At 41.2% G+C, this 22,749-nt stretch overlaps 1 protein-coding gene and 1 non-coding gene across 3 annotated transcripts in view; one reads left to right on the top strand and one right to left on the bottom strand.

The window, feature by feature from the left end:
* The window catches only part of NTN1 (netrin 1), a 234,051-nt gene that overhangs the window by 192,652 nt on the left and 18,650 nt on the right, over window positions 1–22,749 (top strand). The window lies entirely within an intron of this gene.
* TRNAL-AAG (transfer RNA leucine (anticodon AAG)) lies at window positions 4,621–4,702 on the bottom strand. The gene has a single exon. It is a non-coding gene; the product is annotated as a tRNA-Leu (tRNA).

The raw sequence follows: 22,749 nt of genomic DNA on the forward strand, positions 1-22,749 counted from the left end.
GCCCAACCTCATCCCACCCACTGCCTCTGTGGCAGGCACCAAACTTCTTACTCTCTGTACTTTTGGGCATCATTATTTGCAGTACAGATACTGAGAGGCCATGATGTTTGTTTTTTTTTGTCTACTTTCAGCACACATCTCCCATCCCAAGCAATCCCTTCAACCATCAGTGACTTAGTGGTCCCTTCTCCTTCCCAACTGCCTTCTCCCCCAGCACATGAGGCAGGCTTCCAACTGTGAAGCAATTCTTCTGGCCCTTGTCTCTACTGTCCTTGGGTATTAGTTTCATATTGTTATTTTATATTACACAAATGAGTGAAGTCATTCTATGTGTGTCCCTCTCTTTCTGACACATTTCACTTAGCATGATACTCTCCATGACCATCCACTTATAAGCAAATTTTATGACTTCATCTTTTCTAACAGTTGCATAGTATCCCATTGTATAGATGTACCAAAGTTTCTTTAATCAATCGTCTCTTCTCAGGCCCTTGGGTTGTTTCCAGATTCTGGCTACTGTGAACAGTGCTGCAATAAACATACAAGTGCAGATTTCATTTCTACTGTGCTGTTTTGCTCCCTTGGGATATTCCCAGAAGTGGTATTGCTGGGTCATATGGAAGCTCAATTTCTAGTTTTCCAGGAATGTTCATATTATTTTCCAAAAAGACTGGACCAGTTGACATTCCAACCAACAATGAAAGAGAGACCATTTCTTCCCACATCCACGCCAGCACTGGTTGTTCTTGTTCTTTTGGATGTGTGCCAATTTCTGTGATGTAAGATTATTGTTTTGATTTGCAGCTCCCTAATAATTAGTGATGTCGAGCATTTTTTTCATGTGCCTTTTGGACACTTTTATTTCTTTTTGAGGAAGTTTCTGTTCATTTCTTCTCTTCTTTTTTTTTTTTTTTTTTTGCTTTTTGGGTCACACCTGGCAATGCACAGGGATTACTCCTGGTTCTGCACTTAGGAATCACCCCTGGCGGTGCTCAGGGAACCATATGGGATTCTGAAAATCGAACCTGGGTTGGCCACGTGCAAGGCAAATGCCTATCCACTATGCCATTTTTCCAGCCCCTTCTCTTCATTTTTTTGATGGGGCTGGTGGTTTTTTCTTGTAAAATTTTACCAGTGTGTTGTATAGCCTGGATATTAACCCTTTATTACCCAAAAACCCTGATGGATTTTGGGTAAATAATTTCTCCCATTCTGTGGGCTCTCTGTATTTTGGTCACTATTTCTTTTGAGGTGCAGAAGCTTCTTAGTTTAATATAGTCCCATTTGTTTATGTTTATTTCCACTTGCTTGGTCAGTGGTGTTTCATCTTTAAAATGCCCTTTGCTTCATTATCATGGAGGGTTCTTCCTACCTTTTCCTTCCATGTATCTTATGGATTCTGGTCTGATATTGAGGTCTTTAATCCATTTTGATTTTACTTTTGTGCCTGGCGTTAGACAGAGGTTTGAGTTCTTTTTTTTTCAGGTAGCTGTCCAGTTTTCCCAGCACCACTTGTTGAAGAGGATTTCCTTTCTCCACTTCACACTTCTTGCTCCTTTACCAAAGATTAAGTAATCATATACTTGGGAGTCTGTGTCAAAATATTGAACTATATTCCATTGGTCTGCAGGCCTGTTTCTATTCCAATTATTCCAGTAATGTTTTAATTACTACTGCTTTGTAGTACAGTTTGACTTTGTGGAAGATGATGTCACCCATCTTTTTCCCATTTATTGCTTTAGCTATTTATGGGAGTTTATTGTTCCATATGAATTTCCAGAGTGTTTTGTCTATTTCTTGGAAAAAATGTCATGTCTTTATAGGGACCACATTGAATCTGTATAATACTTTGGGGAGTATTGCCATTTTGACAATGTTAATCCTCCTGATTCATAAGCAGTGGATGTGTCTCCATTTCCTAGTGTCCTCTTTTATTTTTTGAAGTAGTGTTTTATAATTTTCTTTATATAGTTCCTTCACCTCTTTAGTTAAGCTGATCATAAGATACTTATTTTCTGAGGCATTATTGTGAAAGGGATTGTATTTTTGATATCTCTTTCTTCGTTTTCATTTTTTTATATAAAAAGCTATGGACTTTTGGGTATTGATTTTTTTCCCTTTATTTTATTTTATTTTTTTTTTAAAGTTGTAGATTTACAATTTTTTGTGCTTTGGTTTCAATTATACAATGATCAGATACCCATCCCTCCACCAGTGCCCATTTTCCACCACCATGGATAATATCCCTCCCACCCCCATCCCGCCATCCCCCCTGTCTCTGTGGCAGGGCAATCCCCTGTGTTCTCTCTCTCCTTTTGGGTGTTGTGGTCTGCAAAAGAGGCATTGAGTGGCAAACATGTTCAGTCCATAGTCTACTTTCAACATGCATCTCCCCTCCTGGGAGGATCCTCCAAACATCCTTTATTTGGTGCTCCCTTCTCTATCTGAACTGCCCTTTCCTCTAGGATACCCGGCTGGCCTCTAAGTTATGGAGTAATCCTCCTGGTGCTGATCTCAGCTATTCTTGGGTATTAATCTCATTCTTTGTTACTTTATATCCCCCAGATGAATGCAATCTTTCTATGTCTATCCCTCTCTTTCTGACTCATTTCGCTTAGCATGATACTTTCCATATTGTACCACTTGTATGTAAATTTCATGACTTCATCTTTTCTAACAGCTACATAGTACTCCATTGTGTAGATGTACCAAAGTTTCTTTAACCAGTCATCTGTTCGTGGGCATTCAGGTTTCTTCCAGTTTCTGGCTATTGTAAAGAGTGCTGCAATGAACAAACAAGTGCAGATGTCACTTCGACTATACATTTTTGCCTCTCTGGGATATATTCCCAGGAGTGGTATTGCTGGGTCAAATGGGAGCTCAATTTCTAATTTTTTGAGAATCATCCATACTGTTGTCCAGAAGGGCTGAACCAGTGGACATTCCCACCAACAGTGAAGGAGTGTCCCTTTCTCGCCACATCCGCGCCAGCATTGGTTGCTTTTGTTCTTTTGAATGTGGGCCAGTCTCTGAGGTGTGAGATGGTATCTCATTGTGGTTTTGATCTGCATCTCCCTGATGATTAATGATGTAGAGCATTTTCTCATGTGCTTTTTTGCTTGGGTATTGATTTTGTAGCCTGCCATTTTGCTATACAAACCTATTATTTCTAGGAGCTTTTTGTAGAGTCTTTAGATTTTCTAAGTATAGTATCATATTATCTGCAAATAGTGACAGCTTGACTTCTTCTTTACCTGTCTGGATGCCCTTTATATCATTTTCTTTCCTAACTCTTATAGCAAGTACTTCCAGCACTATATTGAATAGAAGTGAAATAGACATGTCTTGTCTCTGTTCTTAGAGGGAAGGCTTTTAGTTTTTCCCCATTGAGAATAATGTTTACTGTGGGCTTGTGGTAGATGGCCTGACTATACTGAGGAAAGTTCCCTTGACTCCAATTTTGTTGAGAGTTTTTATCATAAATGGATGCTGGATCTTGTCTAATGCCTTCTCTGCATCTATTGATATGATCATATGGTTTTATCTTTCCTTTTATTGATACGGTGAACACATGTTGATTGACTTGTGAGTGTTGAACCATCCTTGCATCCCCAGGATGAATCCTACTTGGTTGTGGTATATGATCTTTTTGATGAGTTGTTAGATTGCTTTTAAAGGGGGCTAATGCTTATGCTGTGCTTGGAATGGAACTTGATGATGTATCTCACACATAGAACCTATCCAGAGCAAGGAATCTGGGTAATTATGCTGTGTGTGAACTTCCTAGCCATACCTGAATTCCCACCAGTCTTTCGGGAATTTCCCACCAGACATTTTCTTTGGTCTGTGGATAGTGAGTGGGAATCCATGAAATATAGAACCCCACTTGTAGCCTCTAAGATTAGGGATAAATGTGGAAAAACAGTTGGAAATTTTGTGTGGAGAATTCCTGAAGGTAGAAAGGATGGTTAAGAAATGATATGTATCTACTCAGAATGACAAAAACCATCAGAATTTGAAATAGACTACTGAAAGCAGCAAGATCAAAGAAGGAAATTGCATACAAAGGAGCATGAGTGAGATATACAGCAGATCTATCAAACGAGACCCTCTGGGACCCAAAACAATGGTGAGATATAGGAAAAGAAGGAAGAAATAAACACCTTCTCAAGAATACTATATCCAGCCAGACTCTCATTTATATTTGAAGGGTCGATAGACAACAACATCTTTTTTGTTAATTTTATTATTTTTTAAAATTTATTTATTGAATCACTGTGAGAACAGTCACAAAGCTTTCATGTTTGAGTCTCTGTCATACAATGATTAAACACCCTTCACTAATGCACATTCTCCACCACCAAAATCCCCAGTATATCCTCCATCCCACCCCTACCCCTGCCAGTGTGGCAGAAAATTTGCACATTACTCTCTCTTTGATTATATTCAATATTTTAACACAAGTCCCACCATTATTATTTGGCATTTCCCCCAACACTCAGACCTGCCAAAAAAGGCAAAGTTAGACTTTTTTTTTTGTATTGCTGGTTATGAGTAGCATAAGATGTTGTGTGTGGCCACTCTCACATTTTGGAATTCTAAAATTTTAATAATTTGATCTGGCAGCGGTGGGATTCGAACCCACACCCCCAAAGAGACTGGAGCCTTAATCCAGCGCCTTAGACTGCTCGGCCACGCTACCTCATGCAGGGCTGGAGTGATAGCACAGTGGTAGGGCGCTTGCCTGGCACGCAGCCAACATGGCTGACCCGAGTTTGATTCCTCCGCCCCTCTCGGAGAGCCCGGCAAGCTCCCAAGAGGATCTCGCCCACACGGCAGAGCCTGGCAAACCACCCGTGATGTATTCGATATGCCAAATACAGTAACAACAAAGTCTCCAATGGAGACGTTACTGGGCCCGCTCGAGCAAATCGATGAACAATGGGAGGGCCTTTACCTTTACCTTTTTAATAATTAGGGTCTGGAGAGATTTCTACCAAAAGCTCCTTGGTTCCAAAATTTGTTTGTGTCTCTCTGGGATCATGACTGTTAAGGAACTTAATAAGTAGCCAGGAGCCGTTAGTGGGCATCATCTCAGGGTCCCATTGGGGTCGGGGAGGAGAAGGACTGGCTCTTCCCCTATCCTGTGAGACGTGGCCTGTGTCATCACTGCTGGCCCATACCTGGGTTTTCCTTTGAGTTCTGGAAGATGACGGCTGCCAGGCGTCTCGGGGAACAGGTGGAGAGAGGGCACCCACTCCCATCTGGGGCGGCCTAAAGAAAGTGGCCTAATGCAAAATCCGGAGGCATTTCTGCCAAGAACTGCTTGGTTGCAAGATTCATTTGTGTGTCTCTCGATAAACAACATCTTTACAAGAAGGACTAAAGGGACTACGTTAAGACAAGAAGAATCAGAAGAATCCTATGATCATGCCAAACTTCTTTAGGAAGATGGCACAAAACTGCATGATAATAATCTTACTCAATGTCAATGGCCTAAATGCAGCAAATAAGGATGCAAAGTGTCAGTATAAATTAGAAAATTGACTCCTACCTTCTGCTGCCTACAAGAAATATTTGAATTGTAAGAGCAGACATAGACTCATATTCAAAGATTGGAAGATAATAATTCAAGCAGACAACCCCCACAGAAAGTCAGGGCGGCCGTATTTGTATCAGACAACATTGTGTTCAGGATTAATAAAGTTATAAGAAACAGAAAAGGATCATATGTAATGATGAAGGGATATGTACATCAACAAGAATTCACACTTCTAAACATATGTGAATCTAATAAAGGACCAGCAAAATACTTATAAAAACTGCTGATAGATTTGAAAGAAGATATCAATAGCAACACAATAATAATTGTATATGTCAACACTGCTCTGTCCTCAATCGACCAATTGTCTAAAACTTAGCAAAGAAATACTTGATTTGAAGGAAGAAATGGAAGAGAGGGCTTAGTAGACTTAAATAGGGCTTTATTTCCCACTCTGAATGTCTTATATTCACTTATTTTTTAATTGTTTTAAATATTAATATTTTTTGAGTTAACATGAGGGACAGTTACAAAGCTGTTCATGGTCAGTTTCTGTCATACAGTGTTCCAACACATCTCTCCACCAATATAAATTTCCCACCACCAATTTCCCTCCTGCATTCCTTCCCCAACCCAGCCTGTCTTTGTAGCAGGCACCTTCCTTCCTTCCTTCCTTCCTTCCTTCCTTCCTTCCTTCCTTCCTTCTCTCTCTCTCTCTCTCTCTCTCTCTCTCTCTCTCTCTCTCTCTCTCTCTCTCTCTCTCTCTCTCCACACACCCACCTTTGGGGCATTATGGTTTGCAATACAAATACTAAGAGGTATAATGTTTGTTCCTTTACCTATCCTGTTTTCAACATGCATTCTTATCCACGTGATCATTTAAAACTTAGTCATGGTGGTCTCTTCCCTATCCCACTACCTTATCCTCCAGTATTTAAGGTAGGCTTCCAACCATGGATCAGTCCTCCTGGTCCTTGTTTCTACTGCCCTTGGGTATTGGTCTCATAATATGTTTTGGGTGTTTTTTTATATCCCACAAATGAGTCCAGATGACCAAAAGACACATAAGAAATGCTCTACATGCCTAATCATGTGGGAAATGCAAATAAAAGCAACAGTGAGAGGGGCTGGAGCAATAGCACAGTGGGTAGGGTGTTTACCTTGCACGTGACTGACCTGTGTTCAATTCCCAGTATCCCATATGGTCCCTTGAGCAATGCCAGGGGTAATTCCTGAGTGCAGAGCCAGGAATAACCCCTGTGTATCGCCAGTTGTGACCCAAAAAGGAAAACAAACAAACAAAACAACAATGAGATATCTCACACTACAGACGCTGGCACACATCGAAAAAAGAGCAACCAATTCTGGCATGGATGCAGGGAGAAAGGGATTTTTCTTTATTGTAATGGGAATGCCAACTGGTCCGGCCTTTTTGGAAAACAATATGGGCATTCCTCAGAAATCTAGAAATCAAGCTTCCTTATGACCCACCAATACCACTTCTGGGAATATACCCTGGGGGCCCAAAAACACATAGCAGAAATGCTACCTGCACTTCTATATTCATTGCAGCACTATTAACAACATCCCAAATCTGGAAACAACCCGAGTGCCTGAGAACAGACTACTGGTTAAAGAAACTATGGTACATCTACACAATGGAATACTATGCAGGTGTTAGGAAAAATGAAGATGTGAAATTTGCTTATAAATGGATGCACATGGAGAATATCATGCTGAGTGAAATCAGTCAGGATAAGGATAGACATAGGATGATAAATAGGGTTTTTAATATCCAAAAAGCTGAACACACATTCTTCACTGCACATGGGGCATTCTCCGTAATGGACCACATGGTAGGCCACAATATATACCTCCGTAAAGAAGATAGACTATCTTCCTCTTAATATTATCCTGTTAGGTATTTCCCAGACCATTATGCACTGAAAATATAAGCTAAGCATAAATAGAAATAGAGAAATAATTCAAACGCCCAGAAATTAAGCAATTCACTACTGGTTCAGAGAAGAAATCAAAATATTCTTGGTAACAAATGAGAATGGGTAACAAATGAGAATGAGTACATGAGCCTCCAGAACTTGTGGGACACAGCAAAAACGGTGTTTAGAGAAAAGTTCATAGTTATGCAAACATTCATCAGGAAGGAAGAAAGGGCCTGAGTAAGTAACGTAACTACACAGCATAAGAAACTGGAAAACGAGTAGCTGAAGGAGCATGAAGCAGGCATGAGGAAAGAAATAATAAAAACTTAGAGCAGAAATTAATGAACTTAAATCCCCTCTCAAAACATCCGGAAGATTAACAAAACCAAGAGTTGATTCCTTAAAAAATAAACAAGATTGATAAACTGCTAGCAAGGCAATAAGGAAAAGAAAAGAGAAAAAAATAAAGAAAGAAAGAGAGAAAGAAACAAAGAGAGAAAGAGAGGGAACCCTCATATGCTGAATCCGAAATGAAAGTGGGCACATTACAACAGACACCATAAATACTTAAAAGATCATATATTACTTTGAAAATCTATATGCCATTAAACCAGAGAACCTAGAAGATATGAATAAATTCTTGGAGTCCTTCATATATTACTTTGAAAACCTATATGCCATTAAACAAGAGAACCTAGAAGATATGGATAAATTCTTGGAGTCCTATAAGTTCCTAAGATTGAATGTAGATTATAGGGAATACCTGTACAGACATATCACTGTCGAGGAAATCAAAATGATAATCAAAAGTCTCCCCAGAATCAAAATCCCAGGCTCAGATGGATTCACTGGTAAAGTTCTTTCAAACCTTTAAAGAAGAGCTCTAGGCTTTTCCAGGAAATTGACGAAACAGAAACACTCCCAGTTTTTATGAAGTGAACATTACCTTGATACCAAAAACAGATAGAAGCAGCACACACAAAAAGGGAGGATTACAAAGATAAACATGTGTGCAAAGGTTCTCAACAAAATACTAGCAAATCTAATGACTCATCAGAAAGATGATACCCCATGACCATGTGGAATTAATCCCTGGGATACAAGGATGGTTCAAATATACAAGTCGATAGACATAATACACCATATCAAACAGGAAAAATAAAAATCATATGATCATATCAATAGATATAGAGAAAGCATTCTACCAGATCCAGCCCCATTCATGATAAAAATTCTCAACAAAATGAAAATTAAATGAACTTTCCTCATCATGGTCTAAGCCATTTACTACAACCCACAAAACATAATACTCAATGGGGAAAAACTGAAACCATTTCTCCTAAGATAAGGCTCAAGACAAGGTTGTCCACTCTCACCACATCTATTTAATATAGTGTTATAAGTACTTGTCATCACAGTTAGGTAAGAAAAAGATATTAAGCAAATCCAGATAGGAAAGGAAAAAAGTTAAGATCTCATTTTTTTTGTTTTGCTTTTTGGGTGACACCCGGTGATGCACAGGGCTTACTCCTGGCTCTGCACTCAGGAATTACTGGCGGTGCTCAGGGGACCATATGGGATGCTGGGAATCGAACTCAGGTCGGCTGCATGCAAGGCAAACGCCCTCCCCGCTGTGCTATCGTTCCAGCCCCAAGATCTCATTTTTTCCAGATGACATGAATTTAGAAAAAAATTCAGTTGACTATATTTAGAAAACCCTAAGGACTCTACCAAAAATGATCCTATAAACAATATATTTATATAATAGAATGGCAGGCTATGAAATTAATACAGAGGTCCATGGCGTTCCTGTATGAAATTCAAGAGAGAGATAGTAAAAAAAATCCTGTTCATAATTGTGCCTCATAAAATTATTAGCAACAATTAGCTTAACTAAACTGGTGAAAGACCTATATGAAGAAAACTATAAAACACAACTTTAAGAAAAACAAGAGGACATGAGGAAATGGGAACATCCCCTGCTCATGAATTGGAAAGACTAGTGCCATCAAAATGGCAGTGCTTCCCAAAACTATTTTACACATTCAGTGAAGTTCCCATAAGGATATGCATGACATTTTTCAATGTCATGCAGTGTCAGCAGCCAAAAACCTCCAGAACTCAATCACCATATGGAAAAAATACACCCTCTCCTTGAGTTGCTTTGGCTATTAGAAGTGCCACTTTCCCCAAGTTCAAACTGTACTATAAAGTGGTAGCAATTAAAACAGCGTGATACTGGAATAAAGACAGACCCTCAGATCAAAGAAACAGAATAGGAAATTCAGAGGTATACCCTCAGTTAATCTCAGTTAATTGTCAGTTAATCTTCAAAAAATGAGCAAAGAAGTATGAAGTGGAGCAAGGAAAGCCTCTTCAGCAAGTGATGTTGGGAAGACTGGTTGGCCACATGCAACAAAATAAAATTAGCACAGCGGTAGGGCGTTTGCCTTGCATGCAGCCAACATGGCCGACCCGAGTTCGATTCCTCCGCCCCTCTCGGAGAGCCCGGCAAGCTACCGAGAGTATCTCGCCCGCAGAGCAGAGCCTGGCAAGCGACCCGTGATGTATTCGATATGCCAGACACAGTAACAACAAAGTCTCCAATGGAGACGTTACTGGGCCCGCTCGAATAAATTTTTAACACCATGAACAAAAATTAAATCAAAATGGATTAAAGATCTCTGTATCAGAGCCCCAGCAGCCAAAAACCTCCAGAACTCAATCACCATCATGCTCACAGCCGTTCTTCACAGGCTCAGACAAGCCTCACCCATGATTGAATCTGCTGTAAAACAGTATTTTAAATTTTAGAATTCCTGGAGCACATAGTCGCATTTGCATCTGCATGACTTCTCATACTTTACAACACTGATGTACCAAGAGTAACACACCACAGTTAATGAGGTTTAAAGTAGAATGCAACCAGGGGCGGGGGAAATATGTGTGTGTGTGTGTGTGTGTGTGTGTGTGTGTGTCTGTGTGTGTGTGTACACAAGGCTCAACCTTTAACAACATGTTAGTAATCTCTTATAGAAGGGTTTAATGGCTCCAGGGTGAAATACAACAATCTTCACACACTTTCCTCTAAGGAAACGTTTTGGATCATTTTCAGCAGATTATTCATAACAAACAATACCAAATAAATTATTTTGGTTCTGCTATGAAGGCAGCGTTTGGGGTTCGGGGTGAAGATTTAAAATAAAGTGGTGGGAAGGTGTAATGGTGGTGGGATTAGTGTTCAAATATTAGATGTAATAAATTATTGTGAACAAAAAATAAATAAAAATAAAGATGTCTGTATCGGTCCTGAATCCTTAAGTTACATAGAGGAAAATATAGGAAGAAATCTCCATGACATTGAAACTAGGACATTTTAAAGGATGGAATACCAGTGAACAATCAAGTAGAAGCAAAGATAAATAAGTGGGAACGTATTAAATTAAAAAGCTTCTGCACCTCAAAAGAAACGATAATCAGAATACAAATATTGCCTGCAGATTAGGAGATACTATTTGTCCACCAGTCATTCAATGATGGCTAATATCCAAGATACACAAAGCACTGGTAGCAGGCTACCCCTAGTGGGGGAAATTCAGAGTCATTACCCATTGGTATTCGTGTTACTTTGGCTTTTAAGGACAAAACTCTTGTGGGTGACCCTGATCTGGAGGAAAAGGCAGTTGGTGCTAGGAAATTGCTGCCATTGGTTAGTAACCTGGGACACTGATCACTCTTACATGAGTATCAGAAAATAGCACTCTAACAATACTTGCTTAACAATACACACCATCTGTATATATGGGTAGGCAGATCAAATGGGGCTTTAGGTGGAAAACATTGTGGTGACCCAGACTTGTCACCATTTCAGGTGTTTACACTAGAGATGACTAAACTCCAGTTTAGACATTTGGATTGGACACAGCTGCCCTCTGAGGCTGAGGAAGGATTTTTAGGTGGGGGCAGAATGAGCCCCAAGGCTGTGTGGCTGGTGGCAGAGCAGGGTCTGTTACCTTACTGGAATCAGTCCCCCAGCTAAATTCTCAGTGCCTGGTGAGTACATAGGGCAGGTGATCAGGGGTCAAGAAAAAATTCTGGATATCCAGGAGCTTAGTTCAGCCTGCCAAGCTCTCATGCCTCCAATCAGAAGGCCTTTTACAATCCCAGCAACTCTGGGCAAGACACTTAATCTAATTACATGCTTTATTTGAGCCAATTTGTTTTCCAATCCATCTTGTCCAGCAAGAAGAAAGAGCAGCTGGGGATTCAGGGCACCCTCTAGTTCAATGTGGAGGAGGATCTATTTCTCCCCCTCATGTCGCCTCAACCTCTCTGGTCCTGGTCACCTCAGGCCCTAATACTCAATCAGACTGCATACTACTTTGCCCCACAAGGAGGGCTCTGCGGTTGAACGGCAGCTTTTATCCTAAAGAGAAAAATCCTTGCTTGGCATGCTGGGCTAGGTAAAAAGCACCCCCGTCAGCCTAGTTCATGGACCCCTACACAAGGCATAGTGAAACAGGATGAACTTCCAAGGATAAACTTGAGAAGGGGTTGCTGGTTCCCCCACGTCACTCTGGCCAAGAGCCTTCAGAATCCAAGCCCACTGTTTTAAACCTGAAAATATATATTTATAATAAGCAGTAAATTTAGAACTGTGTTATTAAAGTCCAAACAAAACACTGAAGTCCTTCAAACCTCCCCAGAGAGGGAAGATTTATCAGCTCCTGCCCTCTGCACTCCACAGGAAAGGAGCTATGCTCATCAAGCTTCTGCTTTTGGGTGCTTCCCAGTTTTTACAAAATTGTCTTTTTATACCTTTCTTAATCTTTTTTCAGAACCTTTTCTTTCCTGTGGACTCCCACGGGTGGGGTTTTCTGCCAGACTCGGTGTTTCAGCCCTGGAACAAGAGGAGTGGGTAGAATTTATTGGGCCATTGGTCACTCTGCTGGCCGCATGGTTGTAGCAAATGAGTCCCTTTTATTCAACTTATTCAACAAATATTTATTGAAGATTTGGATGTGTCCAGAGCCCTGGGGAGGGAGGAGAGAACACAGAAGCAGCATCATTTCTAGGGAGGAAGCTGGACAATAAACAAAACAAGTTGAAAAATGTCTGACTATCTATAACAAGTGCTGGGAGTAACCAGCCCTAAAGATGTATTTCATTTTTGAAACAGCCAAAGTTCAGTCTATCCATTCTTTTTGTTGGTGCCAGGAGAGCACACCCAACAATGCTCAGGAGGTACGGCTGGCAGTGTTCAGAGGACCATGGAGTGCTTGGGATTGAACTAAGGTTGTCTTATGCAAAGCCAACACCTTAACCTTGATGAGTCTGTAGTTCAGAGAAACCCAGTAACTTGTCTGAGGACACATCGTCTATAAGGCAGGATGCCAGCATTCTGAGTTCCTCAGCAATTTCCTCCAAGTGCACGCCATAATCCTGCAGCTGGGAAGTTTACTAGTATTCTGAGATAAACCACTGCTACTATGCTATGGATTGAATTTTGGAAGTCAGATAGAAATTATCTGTGCCCTGATAAACTTCTCCAAAACAGAGGCTCAGACCTCTGAAAGCCTTTGGACACAGAATGAGAAGGGTTGCTTTCCAGATGAGAGTTGCAAATCCTAATTCAGGCTTTTTGCCTTCTGATTTATGATGCCACTCCAGCCTTCTCTAGTCAAATCTTACCCTCTGTTTTTGTCAGTGAGCTTAGCAGATTTGAAAGACACCTAAACCCTTTCACTAGGCTTTCTTAACAGTGAAAGGGTTCTCTCTAAGGTTATCTTCTCTTGCAAAGGAACCTGAGTGTGTCTTTTGTTTAAAAGAGTCTTTATTTGTGGGTTGATCTGTCCAGGTAGGGTGATGCATTCAGCTTATTTTATACTGCCCTCTGTTACTCTGGGGGCTCCAGAGTTCTCAAGTATTTAATAGTGACACACATTGTGTCAGGAGCTGGGACCAACATCACTGTGGGGAGAGGAGACATTATCTCATTTTGAACTATGAGGTGAGCACTGAGAACCTAGGAGGTGCCCAGCTGGGGGATGGAAGGAAGACTGAGGGGAATTGATGCAGAAGTGGGGTGCAATAAAGATCACTAGAGAAACACAAGGAAGATCAGAGTGTGATGGCTGAGCTTGTGAAAGTCTCACTGAGGAATCTTTGGCTGTTATAACACCCTTGGGGATAGGTCCTTATCTTTTCTGATATCCTGCAAATAAGAGGATTCATAACCATTTATTGAAATGAAGGAAGAAATGGAAAGGGAGAAAATGTTTCAAGACCTCAAGCCAGGTTCCTAATGCTGTTCATCTGGATGTTTTCTCCCAGTCTGTCCATGTCTAGTCCACTGAGGAGCCCCTAGAAAGAATCTTGGAAGCAGATGCACTTCTTTTTGAGTGCTTTATCATCAAGATCTCACCACACCAACTGGTTCTCAATTTGGGTCAATTTTATAGTTTCTATTAAGGACTAGGGAAGCCTACATTCTTTCAGTTGTGAGCCCTTATCACCTTGTGACACCTATGTTTGCTGCTGCTTTGTCACATGTCATCATCCACTCACCTTAGTTTTGTTTGATTGGGGGCCATACCTGGTAGTGCTCAGGGCTTACCTGGTTCTACACTCAGGGATAACTCCTGGTGGACTTAATCCAAGGCATCTCATGGGATCCCAGCAGCACCAGGTGTGGCCATGGGAAACGAAACAAAAATGTGAAATCTCACTGCCCCCCGCCCCCATTCTCTAACAGTGTCCCTGCTTCTTGGCCATCTTTTTTGGGTGTGTCACTCTTGAGTCTATTATGCCCCATGTCTGCTTCTATAAAGAACCCTACTGGTCTATTTGTCTGTATGGAGCTCCAATGTGGCAAATTTGAAGCAAACGGGTTTGTGTGTGTGTGTGTGTGTGTGTGTGTGTGTGTGTGTGTGTGAGGGTGCGTGTGTATGATTGAATGGACGGTAAATTCATAGAAGTGGAGGTACTGCATTAAAGGTGCTTGTCTTTTCAGAATTTTCACTCCCATGCTGCCAGCTGCTATCAGAAAAGCTTGTGTTGTTTTGTATCCCAACCATATTATATGATTTTATCAGTTTGTAGGCAAACTGATAAAATATATAATAATTTTTTTCAAAAATGTTTTCATATGTTGGTTTGTTTCATTTATTTATTTGCAATTGAATTTTTTTATGTAGAAGTACTACTATTTATTCAGCCACTGATGAGATGATTGAATTGGGCATGAACTCCACCTTATTTTTTTTCATTTTTTATAATTCTATTTATTGAGTCACCGTGAGAGCAGTTACAAAGCTTTCGGGTTTAAGTCTCGGTCATACAATGAAACACCCATACCTTCATCAGTGCCCATTCTCCACCCTCAAAAACCCCTTGTGCCCCCATCCCAAACCCTCCCCCTACCTGTGGGGCAGATGATTTCCACATTACTCTCTCTCTACTTTGATCACATTCAATATTTTGAAACCAGACCCACCATTATTATTTGGGATTCTACCCCAACACTCAGATCTGCCAAAAAGGGAGTGGTAGACAAGTTGTTTTCTATTGCTAGCCTGGCAAGCTCCCTGTGACGTATTTGATATGCCAAACACAGTAACAAGTCTCACGATGGAGAGGTTACTGGGCTCACTCGAGCAAATCGATGAACAACGGGAGGACTGTAACCGTGACATTGCTGGTTATGAAAAACATATAATGTCGCGCGGCTGCAGTAGTGGCCATGCGATTCTGAAACTCCGAAATTTTAACACTTTAATCTGGATGGATTTCTGCCAAAAACCGCTGGGTTTTGAGATTTGTCTCTGACTCTCTGGGATCATGGCCGTTAAGCAGCTTGATCAGGAGCCAGAAAGGTCATTCAAGGGCAGCGACTCGGGGTCTTGTTGGGATGGGGAGGAATGGGCCGGCTCCACCCCCATCCCCTGAGGCCCCGCGTGTCTTGTCACTGCGGGCCCAAACCTGACTGTCCAATGGCCTCTGGCGGATGGTGGTCACTGAGCCACCAAGGGGAAGCAGGTAGGGGGACAGTACCCTTTCCCCCATGGGGTGGCCTGGCAACAGTAACCTACAGTGGGGTCTGGATGCATTTCTTCCAAAAGCCGCTGGGTTTTGAGATTTGTTTCTGAATCTCTGGGATCATGGCTGTTAAGCAGCTTGATCAGGAGCCAGAGAGGCCATTCGTGGGTGGCTACTCGTGGTCTTCATTGTGGTGGGGAGGAAATGGTCAGCTCTACCCCCCTCCCGTGAGGCCCCAGTGTCTTGTCACTGCAGGCCCAAACCTGACTGTCCAGTGTCCTCTGTAGGATGATGGCCACAGGGCTGCCAGGGGGAACAGACCAAGGCACAAAACTTATTCTCACCTGGGGTGGCCCGGCACTGGTAACCTACTGCAGGGACCGGACGCATTTCTGCCAAAAGCCAACCAGAGAGGCCATGCCTCCAATTATATAGCTGAGCCGGAGGTGGTTTATGGGTGTGTCTTCCACATACCTAACTTTTGGCCCTTTATTTTCTTGGTAAACTTTGCCCAAGTTTTTCGGGTCTGGCCAAAAGCAGCAATTTTGGGGTATCTGGAAGTTGAAGGCGCCATCAGGCTGTTGATGCACTTGCCTCCCAGGTACAGACTGACCTGCTGGCTGCACCATACATCCACAATTGAATATTTTTATATCTTATGATTCTTTTCCCCTCATTTGACTTGCCTGACAATATTAGTTAATTTTCCTTTTTGTAACTTGGCAGGCTACCGAATGTAGCCTTTTTTTTCCTTTTTTTTTTTAACTGGCAGGCTACCGAATGTAACCTGCCCACACGGCAGAGTCTGGCAAACTCCCCGTGGCGTACCCAATTTGCCAAATACCAGTAACAATGATGGGTCTCATTCTCCTAAAGAGCCTTGAATATAGCACTTTCTTAAAATTCTCAGGGCTAGGATGAAGGAGACGTTACTGGGGCCTGCTCGAGGCAATCGACGAATAACAGGATGGTCGTGATTCCTGATTCCTTTTTGTTGATTTTCAAAGACGCTGGCTATTGCAAACATTTGGGTCTTTGGGTGGTGGGGGAGCATACTCAGCTGGTCTAAAGGATTACTCCAAACTCTGTTCAGGGGACCATATGAGATACCAGGGATCTAACCCAAATCAGCTGCATGCAAAGCAAGCATCTTACCCACTGTACTATCTCTCCAACCAATTTTGGGATTTTTAAAAATTCCTTTCCTATCAAAGATGGCAAGGTACTTCACACCCAGTTTCTCCGCCAGTTCCTTGTTAGACACCCCCTCATTTGAGGAGTTCTCAGTTTTTCTGACCAGAGCTCAAAGTTAAATTATTCTATCAAGTGGGGCTGATAATGGCAGAACAGGTTAAGAGCTCTTTGTACCTGTTCTCCTGTCCTGGGTCTGTGCCTTGGGTTAAAGTGCTAAGGAGGGGAGAGTTGTAAATTGCCTGAACCTAGGACCAAGAGATCACACTTGGCTTTGTGAACAGTGCCTCCTCCTCCTTCAGCAGTCCCCTACATTGAAACCCTTGCACATCACACGCCAATTATACCTACTCAAAAGTAGACTCAGCCTCAGGGATTCCACGTGGCTTTGTCATTCCAGATCACATAGAACCCAAAACACTGTAGGCAGGCTGTTCTCATCGCTTCACTGTGATAGTGGACCAGATGAAATGGATGGAGCTGTAGAGTGCCTTTGTAGCCCCAGACTCCTGAGTTCTTTTGTTCTGGGCCAGAAAAGACCAGGAGCCCTCACTCATATTCAGCCACAGAGTCTGAAACTCAACCACCCCCAACACCATATCCCTGTCTTGGCAATGGACTGTGATGGTTGGGTGTTCCTCAGGCATTACCCCACTTCCCCACCTTTCAAGTCTGGCAGTCCAGAAGAGACAGAGGGTACTGCTGAGATGAGACCTGTCAGCAGCAGCTCCCCTCCCTGCTCCAAGGGAGTTGCCAGATGCAGCGGCCCTGGCTCCAAGCATGGGATTCTGGGCACCGCCTGCCATATGCTGGGTGATGAGCTTCTATCTGGTGAGCAGTCCTACTCAGCAGGAGTTTTGGCACCTGGGGCACAGGAGTGAGCTAAAAAGGTGGAAGAAGAAAAGGGAGGAGCTTGGCCATTGGGACTGGGCCTGCAGGGTCCTCTGGGGCTCTTGGCTGTGGGTTGGTCAGGGTAGCAGGTGGGGCAGGGGGGAATAGGAGGGTCATCTGCTCCCTGGAGTAGCTGAGATGCCAGCCAGTCAGGATGGACCTGCTGAGCTGCAGATGGTGGCTCTGGGCCTCCAGAGTTTCCTTGCAACAAGACATGTCTGAGTGGGGAACCAGGCAGTGCCTGTGTACTGCTTTAATGCTTCCCATCACCCTGGGAAGGAAAAAAGAGAGGGTGAACGGACAGTCTTGATGCAGGGCCCTGAAACACCTTCCACTAGACACTGGCCTCAATTTAAGGTTCCCTGAGAGAGAGAAGCAGCAAGCTTCCTGCAGACCTCTGACTGATTTTTCCTGTGTGGCATAGGCTGCTAGATCAGAGCTCCGGGGCCCCATCCTGGGTGGAGAAAGGATGGGAAACTGCCAGACATAAATGATCAGGACTTTGTTGGTAAATTCTCAGCTGGTCTACAACACCTGTGTATAAGCTTAAGTTGGATTTTATGATTGAACCATACAAAATGCTATTTTAAGTTAAACTATGTTCAATATTTTGGTACTTTCATGTGCTTCATTCTAATAATTTTCTCTCCTTTTCTGTTTCTATAAATCAAACAGTATGGAAATGATGTGTCCCTTTATTGTTTATATAGCTCCAGCCTCAGAAACCATCTAGATCCTGAGATTTTAAGAATATTTATCTGTTTAGATTTAATATATCTTCTTTACTCAGCTTGGTATTTGTTTTACTAAAATGAAATATATTTCATTCATATGTCCAAGATTCTAGTTTTAAGCTATCACTCAAAATTTTCTTCCTTTTCCATAATTAGACATGATAATGTCTAATTTTTAAATTTTTTTAATTTTTAGAGCATTGCAAAGCCATTCATGATTTCACTCACATAATATTCCAACTGGGCTAGAGCGATAGCACAGCGGTAGGGCGTTTGCCTTGCACACAGCCAACATGGCTGACCCAAGTTCAATTCTTCCGCCCCTCTCGGAGAGCCCGGCAAGCTACCGAGAGAATCTCGCCCGCACGGCAGAGCCTGGCAAGCTCCCCGTGACGCATTCGATATGCCAAACACAGTAACAACAAAGTCTCCAATGGAGACATTACTGGGCCCGCTCGAGCAAATCGACGAACAACAGGAGGGCCTTTTTTTTTTAATATTCCAACACCCATCCCTCCACCAGTGTACATTTCTCAGCACCAGTATTCCCATGATATCTCCCATCCCCCATTCCCCACCCTTTGCCTGCCTCTTTGGCAGGTGCTTTTCTTCTCTCTCTCTCTCTCTCTCTCTCTCTCTCTCTCTCTCTCTCTCTCTCTCTCTCTCTCTCTCTCTTCTCTCCCCATTTGGGCATTGCAGTTTGCAATATTGATACTGAAAGGTTATCAAGAATATTCCTTACCTACTTTTAACCCTCAGATCTTGTCCAGCATGATCATTCCCAACTATAGCCAGAATCTGGAAACAACCTGAATGTCCAAAAACAGATGAATGGATAAAGAAACTATGGCACATCTACACAATGGAATACTATGCAGCTGTCAGGAAAAAAGAAGCCATAAAATTTTCCTATAAATTGATGGATATGGGGAGTATGATGCTGAGTGAAATGAGTCCGAAGGAAATGACTGCATTCATTTGTGGTATATTATATATATATGTATATATATATATTAGCAGAATAATATCCATGGCCAGGGTAAACAGGGGTTAGGAGGACTGGTCAGTGGTTGGATCTAACCGCAAGCATGTGTGGGGCTGAAGGTAGGTAAGATAGAGAAGAGACAGATATAACATGATAGTGTTGTATCTGTTTCTTTATAAGTTTTTTTTTTTTGGAGTTTTGTTCAGAATTAATTCTTGGTTATATTGATAAATTTGGAGATTATTTTAATATTCAACTTTATTTCTACTTGTTACTGATTCCTTCTGCTCTCTTCAGGGTTTGGTTTTCCTTTTATCTAACTCTTGAATCGTATAATAATAATCTTTATTTGTTTTTATTATTTTTCATTTAATAGTAAAAAAAGTTTAATAATAATTATTATTTTGGAAAAATGTAACCTATGCAATTTTAGTTTCTTGGAATTAATTTAGTATTCTTTTACTTTTGAATATTTATACATTTTGTCTTTTTAGCATTTTTAATTAATATATTTTAAAAGTACAATACCAACAATATACTAGCCCAATATTTTTGTCATCTTTGTTTTCTTCTTTTAAAATATTTTTATTAAGGCACTTTGATTTACAAAGTTATTCATAGTTGAGGTTTTGAGTTTTAGGCATACAGTTTTCCAACGCCAACACCAGTGTCAATTTCCCTCCACCAATGTCCCCATTTTCCTTCCCTACCCTGAGCCTGTCTCCTTGAGCGTTACACTTTTGTTTGTTTGTTTTCTGGGCCACACCCAGCAATGCTTAAGGTTTACTCCTGGCTCTGAACTCAGGATTCACTCCTGGTGGTGTGCGGGGGAAGATATGGGGTGCCAAAGATTGAACCTAGGTTGGCTGCTTGCAAGTCACTGTCACTCCAGCCAATATTCTTTAAAATTAAAAGTTTTTTTGCTTTGAATTTTTTAAAATTTTTAATTAAAGAACTGTGGTTTACAAAGTTATTGATAGCTGACTTTTCGGCATATATTATTTCAACACCAATCCTACCACTAGTGTTCCCATATTCCCTCCCCACCTCAACCCATATTCTATTCCCACCTGTCAACTTGACGGGCACATTACAAAGTATCAGTGGTTTCAGCTTAGATTTGATGTTTTCAGTTTTATTGAGTCTGTGTTTTGGATATAATACTATACCACTCACCAACATCACTGGTATAACTGAAGCCTTGATGAATGTTTACCCATTACTTTTCCATTCTCTTCTTCCTCATCTTAATTTCTTTTTTTCTCCTGTTCTTTTACTCTCTAAACTCTGGGTTCAAGGGTGATCTAGGCACCCCGCCCCTTTTAATAAAATATGTTTCCTCGCCCAGTATTCTATATACCTATATACCAAAGATAAGTGAGATAATCCTGTATTTATCTTTCTTCTGCTTACTTTATTTAGCATGACATCTTCCCGTTCTAACCACATTGCAGCAAATTGCACTAAGCTCCACAGTATTCCTTTATATATATATCCATATATATATATTCCATCTTCATAATCCATTCTTCTGTTGTTAGACACCTAAGGTTGATTCCATATATTCGCTATTTCACTGAGTGCAGCAATCAGTAATGATATGCAAATGTCCTTTTGGGAGTGTTTTTATATCCTGAGGGTTGATTGTTGGGTCATATGGCAGTTTAATTCTAAGTTTATTGAGAACTCTCCATACTGTTTTCCACTGAGGTTGTACCAGACAACATTCCCACTGGCATCAGATGAGCGTTCCTTTCTCATCACATGTCTGCAAACACAGATTGTTTCTCCTAATTTTGAGCATTTTTTCATGTGCCTTCTGGTCATGCACCTGTCTTCCTCTGAGAAGTGTATATTAATTTCCTCTCCCCATTCTTTGATAGGGTATTTGAATTTTTATTTTTTGTTGGTCTTTGTGACTCCTGTATATAATAACCTGGATTTAAACCCTTTACCTGACATATTGAATGCAAATATTTTTCTCATTCAGCTAGCTTTAGCTCGTGTATTTTTTTTCTTTTTTCTTTTTTTGGCATGCAAATGTTTTTAAATTTTATGTAGTTCCATTTGTTGGTTTTTATTGTGTTGACTTTGTCAGTGGTATCAGATAACTGAAGACACCTTTGAAGTCAAAATCTTGAAACATTCTGCCTATAAGGTTTCCCTCAATACTTTGTAGTTTCTAGTTGGATCTCAAGGTCTTTGATCCACTTTGAATTGACTTTTGTGTGACTTTTGATTGCTTCCTCCTCTGATTCATTCTATGCATATAAGAATGAGACAGCTTTTTACGTGTAGACTTTGTAGCTGGCCATTGTGCTTGCTGTGTTGGTTTATTGTTTCTAGGGCTCATTCCTGGTGGTGCTGAGGTGACTGTACACACTGCCCCGGAGCAAAAACAGATTGGCTAGGTGCAAGGAAGGCCTTACCCACTGTACTATTTCTCCAGTTCCCTATATCTTTATAATCTGCAACCCTTTTCTTGTGCATATGTATATCAGTCTTTAGATCAGGAATCCTATCTTTGATTTATTTTGGGGTGTGGGGTTGCATCTTTGATCCTTATTTCCATTTCTTTGGCCTTTGCTACAGGTGTTGCAGCCAGGTGGTATCTCTCCATTTCCTTATGGTTTTGTTATTTTTTTCTCTCCTTTCCCTTTTCTCTATGATTTTGTGAGTTTCTACAATATATTCTACATGTTTTTAACTTTGTTTTCTTTGATAGCCTGTCTCTTCATTGCTTCTAAAGTGTCTTTTATTTCGGGCCTGGATTTTTGGGTGTTGGTTTTGGTTTTTGTCTCTCTGATTCTTCTTTCTCTCAAAGGTTTCCCTTTTGTATCATGATATTCAGTCCAATCTTCCCCTTTGAGTTTCCTTCCTAGAGGTCATACCTTTGTAAAACATTTAAATCTGCCTTGCTCATTTGGTTACATATTTTCTCTAGTTTTTTTTTTTAAACTACAGACACAGTTGGAATAATTGGGATAGAGACCTTTTATAGCCTGCAGACCCTGAATATTTACTGTTTGGCTTTTTGAAAACAAAATTTCAGATCCCTGTTCTAGCATGACAGCTAGATTCCCATCTTAACTCCCAGCAGGGAAATGTTTGTTGTCCCATCTCTGAATCTTAATTCCTCCCAGTCTATTCCCTTGATTCACCTTATTTCATCCTTACCCCTGAATTTTATTATTCTCTACCTCACTGATTTAGAAAAAATATATACATGCCAATTCAAATACCCACTGCCGTTACTGCAGTTCTCTACCTTCCCATAGCTTTCCCTTCCTGGAAGGGCACTGTCATATGGACCTTGCCCACTACCTGCCCATTTGTTTTCTGGTTGTTACATCTTTCCTCCCTGCTTTTTAGGGCTTTCTGTTCATTAAACATAGAGTTATGTCCTGAGGTAAAACCTGCATAGGT

The sequence above is a fragment of the Sorex fumeus genome, unplaced genomic scaffold (genome assembly GCF_029834395.1).
Source record: "Sorex fumeus unplaced genomic scaffold, SorFum_2.1 ptg000028l, whole genome shotgun sequence".
NCBI classification, from domain to species: Eukaryota; Metazoa; Chordata; class Mammalia; order Eulipotyphla; family Soricidae; genus Sorex; species Sorex fumeus.